We start from the raw sequence: 8799 nt of genomic DNA on the forward strand, positions 1-8799 counted from the left end.
TAGAAACAAAGCAAACTTTGTACCCTGCTCTTCAATTATGGCATAATTAATGAATAGGAGTCAGAGAAAGTACGTTTTTTGAACTCTAGGCTCTATGTCTACAGTCACTTCCTTCCCCATCTGGAGCCACTTCTCCCACTGGCAGACGAAACCTTCCATAGGTCTGGTGACTCATCGAGCAGTTCAAAGGGCCCTCGACTTTGGATGACCTAGCTTTGAGGGAGCTTACCATTGAACTTAGCTGACATCAGCTGGGAGAAGAGAGCACCAGAGACAGAGAGGGTCAGTCCATGGGATCTGAGACAGGTGCAGACAACTGAGCAGTTGCTGAGTGATGGGAGGAAGAGCTGAGAGCCATAACTCCTGGAGATGGGAATATAGGGGCATGAATTCTGACAATGACTTTCCTCTTGGCAGGAATGATGCTACAGGCCCCTGCTTAAATGCAGCAATACTCTTGTCATCTGACAAGTCCTTCCCTAACCTCGTGCCTCAGTTCCCGTGACTGGACTTCTGCTTTGTGCTAATGACTAATCTTCTGCTTTCTACTCACTCCTGCCTGGGTTTTCCAGGCCCCTCAGAATTGGTGGCTGAGCCTGGGATTTCTGAGGCATGTTACCTATGGCCAGAATGACCCACACCAGTTTTTCTCAGTGCAAGGATTATTGTATGTTATCCTGGCCAGGCCCCATCCTTGTCCTCTGTAGCCTCTCCCATATGCCTCTTGTAAGATTTCTGATGTAATGTAGAACACACACTTTACAACACTTGCCTGTTGTTAAACCCTGCAGTATGGACTTTCATATTTATCATTTAATGCAATTTCCTCCTTAAAACTATCCTTCAAAACAGGTATCATTTGTTTTACAGGTAAGTAAGCAGAGACTCAGGTTGTATCTCATGTAAGTCCCATGGATGATCATCTTCACTCTGGATTTATTCCTCTTTATCCAACTTTCATGAAATGCACACCTTGCCATTCTTCAGAACTGGAGATAATAATGTCTACAGGATTGTTTTGAGGCTTAAATTAATTCCTCAATATGAAAGTGCCTGGCATGTGGTAAATACTTCACAAATAGTAATTTCCTTATTTTATCCTATCCTTCTGTGTAGAAAACCATACTTCACTGATAGTATTTGGGCCTCGCACATGTCTAGTATAGCACTGGAGCACAGAAAGTTGTCGTAAATGTTGGATGGATGAAGTAGTGGATAGTCAATGGAAGCTTTAGAATTCCAATTAGGGTTTGCAAAAACCTGTAGACCATCGTTTTATCCCTACACTTTGCTCCTCCTGACTGCCTACTATTTAGGTCTATAATCTGAACATCAGACAGGCTTTTTTTTTTTTTGCTAGATTTCTCTTCACTTGCAGCTGAACGTCCTCAGCTCATCCTCACCTGTCCACAAGAACATGCTTCTCCTTGTTGCATGTACCTACTCATCAGGTCCCAGGCTCTCCTAGTTTATCTGTACCTTTACTTTCCAAGTCACCATTATGATACTCTGGACTAAGGAGACTGAAAAATGTGTTTAGCTGTGTGAGTGGTCCTGAAGGGACTGGTCTACTAAGACATAGACTTGCAGCCGAAACCGGTTTGGCTCAGTGGATAGAGCGTCGGCCTGCAGACTGAAAGGTCCCAGGTTCGATTCTGGTCAAGGGCATGTACATTGGTTGCGGGCACATCCCCGGTAGGGGGTGTGCAGGAGGCAGCTGGTCGATGTTTCTCTCTCATCAATGTTTCTAGCTCTCTATCCCTCTCCCTTCCTCTCTGTAAAAAAAACAAACAAACATAAACTTGCATATGACCCAGGCATCACTCTGCTGCTGTGTGGTTAGATCTGGGCTGAGCAAGGCCAACTGCTGGCTCAGCACCTTTCCAAATGATTAAGCAATCTGCTGAAAGCCTGGAGTTTGGAATAAGAGAAAAAATATTTGGATAGAAGTATAAGTAAGAATTCTATAGATGTATTTTCCCCTAGCCAACAGTTCCATTAAGGAAATTTATTTTAGTGTTTTGGAAGTATGAAGATCGTAGTTCAGTCATGGGCACTTCCAGTCATTATTTAGTCTCCAGTCAGCAGATTAAAACCCAGGGACTTCAGTCATTTTTTAGTCCTCAGTCAGAGAGAAAAACCCAGGGTTCCGGGCCATCTGTAAGGCCTAGGCAAAATTGAAGCCGTGTCAGGAAGGGGATATGTGGCCCCTGCTCTAACTCTGCTGAGCATCTATTGTGTGTCACAAGAATGATACCTGATAATCAAGGCAAAAACTCCCTCCATATTTCCAAAATTAAGAACCCTGGAGAAGAATAAGAAATCTACAGAAAAAAAAGACCCTAGAGTAAAGAAGGATGCAGTGACTAAACAATTCCCTTCTCTTATAATCCTCCTGTCCCACAGCTGGGACCACTGAGTGATTACTGGAGACTCGGCCCTACACCACGTGCTATGATCAATTCCATTTCTGGTTAGAGTGTAGGAAGCCTTTGGAGATACATTTGGGGGTTCAGCTTTAAATCAACCTTGCTCTAATGTCCATACTGATGTTGCACTCCTGACTCTGATAAAAATGGATTCTCACTATATGCTTTTTTATCAGATTGAACCTGTGCCTTAGAAGTTCCAGACCTCATCCTTATCTTACTCCTGCATACCTGAGCTCCTCCCTACCTCTGTATTTTCAAGACCAGAAGCTTGTCTTGCTATCACAAGAACTTACAAGAATCAGACTCTTCTGTTGCTTGTGAAGTCTAAAGTATATTTAACCTGTGCAGTGCTGAAATCTAAATCAACCTATTCTAACCCATTGGATCAGCCAAGTTTTGCACCAAAACCTCACCACAATTCCATCTACTCAGACCTCATGTTTGGCTGCCCTCTGATTATGAATGAGTACAGTTAGATGAATTAACCCATCCCTGCCCAACATTTCTATCTGCATGTACAACCCTGGGGCATGGGTGGAAGCTGATAAAGTAGCAGGATACCCAAAAGTCCTCGGGATACCACTAAGCATGAGAGGAATGACCTCTTCTACTTCTGAGCTAAAACCTCCCAATCATTCCAGGAAGCCCATCTTCTAGTACTGCATGTGTTCATTCACATCAGCCTTCCAATGCTTTGGTATTGTACCAAAAGCCTTCATTTTTAAAAAACTGTTCAATTAAGTATCTGAAACTGCTATGAAGCAATAACATTTTCCCTAAATAATAACTACAGAGGATCACTTTCAAGACTGAGACTTTGTTATTTCAGGAATTCTAAATTAAGCCCTGGAGAAACACTTTACTGCTAATAAATAATCTCTTATTTTAATATGCATTATTTCTGAGATAATAGGCTACATCAAATATCTATTCATGTTATTATAATTGGGAAATTGTACCTGAGCCTACTACTTTATGGGCCAATATTGAGGGAAAACAAATGTTAATTTTCATAGTGTCATTTTTGGTTTAAGTTACCTATTAAAAATTATAGGATTTTGTTGAATGCTTTCTCCAAAAGCCACCGTACTCAAAACAGCCTGGTATTGGCACAAGAACAGGCTTATAGACCAACAGAACAGAACAGAGAACCCAGAATCAACTCAAGCCATTATGCTCAATTAATATTTGACAAAGGACACAAGAGCATACAATGGAGTCAAGACAGTCTCTTTAATAAATGGTGTTGGGAAAATTGGACAGATACATGCAAAAAATGAAACTGGACCACCAACTTACACCATACACAAAAATAAACTCAAAATGGATAAAAGCCTTAAAAGTAAGTTGTGAAACCATAAAAATCCTAGAATAAACTATAGGTAGCAAAATCTCATACATCTCTCATAGCAATGCATCTCCTAGTACAATGGAAAGTAAGGAAAAAATAAACAAATGGGACTACATAAAAATAAAAAGCTTTGGTACATCAAAAGAAACCATCAACAAAAAATGAGAGCCCACTGCATGGAAGAACATATGTGCCAATGTGACATCTGATAAGGGGTTAATCTCCAAAATTTATAGGGAACTCATACAACTTAACAAAAGGAAGATAAACAATACAATTAAAACATGGGCAAAGGACCTAAATAAACACTTCTCCAAAGTGGACATACAGAAGGCCCAAAGGCATATGAAACAGTGCTCAAAGTCAATAATCATCTGAGAGATGCAAATCAAAACAACAATGAGATACCACCTCACACCTGTCAGAATGGCTATCATCAACAAATTAACAAATGACAAGTGCTGGCTAGGATGTGGAGAAAAGGGAACCCACTGCTGGTGGGAATGCAGACTGGTGCAGCTACTGTGGAAAACAGTGTGAAGTTTCCTCAAAAAATTAAGAATGGAACTTCCATTTGACCCAGTAATCCCACTTCTAGGAATATATCACAAGAAATTAGAAACACCAATCAGAAATTTGTGTTCATAGCAGCACAAATTACAATAGCTAAGATTTGGAACAAGCCTAAGTACCCATCGTCAGATGAGTGGATTAAAAAATTGTGGTAAATCTACACAATGGAACACTATGCAGCTATAAAAAATAACTCTTACCATTTGCAAGAGCATGGTTGGACCTGAAGACCATTATGCTAAGCGAAATAAGCCAGTCAGATTTCACTCATACGTGGAATCTAATGAACAACATAAACTGATGAACAAAAATAGATCCAGAGACATAGAAGTATCAAACGGACTGTCAAACCTCAGAGGGAAGGCAGGGGAGAGTGGGTAGGTGGGAAGAGATCAACCAATGAGCTTGTATGCATAGTACACAGATAATAGGGTGGGGAGTGGGGGTGGGCTTGGAGAGGTCAATGGAGAAAAAGGGGGGCATATTTTATACTTTCAACAATAAAGCTTTAAAAAAATAGAAATGTATTCACCTTTGATGTAATGGATTCATTTGTTTATCAGACACATTGATTTTATTTAATTTCTTTCTAAAATAATTTTATATGATAAGAACAAAACAGCTCATGGTTTATCAGTTGATAAACAACACACTGAAAGTAATTAAAGTGTTGCTGAAATCTTTGCATTTTTAAAAAAGGAGCTTTAAAATACACTTTAAAATATTTACCTGGAAGGTTTAAAAAATATTAGCTCAGATTTTGGTGTGTTTCTTCCTTGCTGGGCTACATTTCAGAATGTGTAGAGTTTTTAAAAAATTGTGAATCTTCTATATATTAACATTTTTAACAAATGTAATCAATTTTTCAGGTGGGAAGTCACAGCCTCTGATTGATTTCTAAAGTTGGATTTGAGTTTTTAATCCACAAAAATGGATTGCCAGAAAAGTAACTCCCCCCCACCCCACCCCTCTGTGTCATTAAAGCTTAATTTAAAATGACATTTATTAGAGTGTCGGCCTTCGGACTGAAGGGTCCCAGGTTCGATTCCAGTCAAGGGCATGTACCTTGGTTGCAGGGCACATCCCCAGTAGGAGGTGTGCAGGAGGCAGCTGATTGATGTTTCTCTCTCATCAATGTTTCTAACTCTCTATCCCTCTCCCTTTCTCTCTGTAAAAAAAAATCAATAAAATATATTTTACAAAAATAAAATGACATTTATTCCAAGAGAAATTTAAATCACACAGACTCATGAAAGAATTGACTTTGGAAAAATCTAAAATTACTCCAAGTCTTTTGTTTCCAATTTGATGACCAAGCACCTCTAAAACCATATACCTGACAGGGGATTAATAGGGAGACACTTGGCCATAAATAATTAATGAAAAAAGCAATTTAGTAAAATGATATTAAATCTGAGTTAGTTTTCCTGACAATAGTAGTCCAATGAGTTTCATAGTGGTTAAAATATAAATCTCTACTAAATAACCTTTCTAAAACAAAACTAAGCCAACTACGTTCTAGAACTTGTAATATTAAATAACCTTGAGTTTGGAGAACTTTGTAGTGATGGAACAGGAAAAGCATTAATGAATGGAAAATCATCCTTTAAGTTTTGGATTTTCTTTTCAAACAATAAAGCTGATTAATGCTTACACTGAAGTGGCCAGGACTTGAAGGACCAATATCCCAGAGGAAAAGAATATTGAAGGAAGCTCAACATTTGGCACCAGTTTTTTTTTTTCTTTCTGTGAAACATTTAATGAATATTAAACTGGGCAAGGCAAAGTCTAGGAAACTAAGCTGAAACAGTGGAATTTTTGATAGTCTCATGGAGCCGGGGAAACAATCATTGCATTTCATAATCTTCCAAAAGGGAAGAGGGCTCTTGTATACACTCAGGCTTTCACTTGGGAATCCTTGGAGGCTACTCTAGGCCTGTAGGTAAAACAAACCTTGTAAAGATTATAACTTCACTTTGATCAACTTAGCTGCTGATTGAACTCACCTGAGCCTATTATCTAGATGCCTCACAGAGGACATGGAAAAGTCTCTTTGGAGAAAAATAATAGCATTAAAAGCCTTAAATTTTTTTAGTCACAATATCTATCACTAAATAAAATAGGAGGCATACCAAAATATATGACCCATAGATGACTCAGATAATTGGAATTGTTAGACATGTACTTAAAAATATAGTAATAGAGATTATTATGTTAGAAAAACTTTAAAGTCATGACAAAGAATTTTACCAGAGTACTAAATCTAAAAAATAGAACAAACGGAAATTGAAAAATTGAAAAATATAATAATGTAACTTAATCTGTAAATAGATGTACTTTAAAATTATCTATAAATAATTAAAGAGAGGATTAAGAAATGTGAACAATATAATTAACAAAATTAACCTCATTAACAGTGCACTTAACAATCCTAATATATAAAAAGCCAGGGGCCATCACAACCAAAACAACCAGACGGATGACCGAACAGCAGGCTGTGTGGGGTGACCAGGCTGGCGGGGGGAAGTTGAGGGCAACCAGGCCAGCACGGGGGGGCAGTTGGGGGTGACCAGGCTGGTGGGGGGGCAGTTGGGGGTGACCAGGCTGACAGGGGGGGGGGCAGTAAGGGGTGATCAGGGTGGTGGGGGTGGCAGTTTGGGGTGACCAGGCCAGCAGAGGGGGCAGTTAGGGTGACCAGGCCAGCAGCGGGGGACAATAAGGGGTGACCAGGCCACTGGGGGGGGCAGTTGGGAGCAACCAGGCTGGCAGGGGGGCAGTAAGGGGCAACCAGGCCAGTGTGTGGGGGGGGTCAGGGGTGGCCAGGCCAGCAGAGGGGGGCAGTAAGGGGCAACCAGGTTGGCAGGAGGGGCAGTTAGGGGCGACCAGGCCAGCAGGCAGAGATGGTTAGGGGTGATTAGGCTGGCAGGTGGGCAGTTAGGGGCAATCAGGCAGGCAGGCAGAGGCGGTTAGGGGTGATCAGGCTGGCAGGGGAGGCAGTTAGGGGGGATCAGGCAGGCAGGCAGGTGAGCAGTTAGGAGCCAGTGGTCCTGGATTGTGAGGCCTAAGCCAGCAGTCAGACATTCCCCGAGGGGTCCTGGATTGAAGAGGGTGTAGGCTTGGCTGAGGGGACCCCCCACCATGCATGAATTTTGTGCACTGGGCCTCTAGTAATACAATATATTCTTTCTCAGATCACATTTGCTGAATGTTATCAAAATTGATCATTCACTAGGCCATAAAATAAGTATTAACAAATTTCAAAAAATTGAAATTATGCTCTCTTACACAGTGGAATTAAACTAAAAATAAAACAAAAATAATCACTACAGAATCCTCAAATACTTACAAGCTAAGCAATTCATTTAAAAATAAACCTTGGAGAAGTGTCTATTCAGGTTCTTTGCCCATTTCTTACTTGGATTATCTTCTAGTGTTGAGTTGTATGAATTATTTCTATATTTTGGAAATTAACCCCTTATCGGATGTTTCATTGGCAAATACATTCTCCCATACTGTGGGTTCTATTTTCACTTTGTTGATGGTTTCTTTTGCTGTGCAGAAGCTTCTTAGCTTGATGTAGTCCAATTTATTGGACTTTTTCTGAGTTTTCCTAACCCTTGAAGACATATCAGCAAAAATATTATTACGAGAGATGTCTGAGATTTTATGGCCTATATTTTCTTCTAGAATTTATATGGTTTCATGACTTACATTTATGTCTTTTATCCATTTTGAGTTCATTCTTGTGTATAGTGTAAATTGGTGGTCTAGTTTCATTTTTTTTGTATGTACCTGTCCAATTTTCCCAACACTGTTTATTAAAGAGACTGTCTTAACTCCATTATATACTCTTGCCTCCTTTATCAAATTAACAATAATGATGTGGGTTGATTTTGGGGCTCTCTATTGTGTTCCATTGTTCTATATGCCTGTTCTTGACATACAGATGGCAAAGGACACATGAAAATTTGCTTGAGATCACTAATTATAAGAGAGGTGCAAATAAAAACTACAATGAGGTATCACCTTGTACCTGTCAGAATGACTATCGGTAAATCAACAAACAAGTGCTGGTGAGGATGTGGAGAAAAGAGCACCCTTGTGCACTGCTGGTGGGAATGCAGATTGGTGTAGATACTGTGGAAAACAGTATGGAGTTACCTCAAAAATTTAAAAATGGAACTACCGTTTGACCCATTGATCCCACTTCTAGGAATATATCCTAAGAATCCTAAAACAGCAATCAGAATATATGCACCCTATGTTTATAGCAACATTATTTACAATAGGCAAGATATGGAAACAGACTAAGTGCCTATCAGCAGATGAGTGGATAAAAAGCTATGCTATAGACCTGGCCCATGTTTCTCAGTGGTTAGAGGGTTGGCCGCTCACCAAAGGGTCGAAGATTTGATTCCTGGTCAAGGGCACGTACGTGGGTTG

The sequence above is a fragment of the Cnephaeus nilssonii genome (genome assembly GCF_951640355.1).
Source record: "Cnephaeus nilssonii genome assembly, chromosome: 4".
In the NCBI taxonomy this organism is placed as follows: Eukaryota; Metazoa; Chordata; class Mammalia; order Chiroptera; family Vespertilionidae; genus Cnephaeus; species Cnephaeus nilssonii.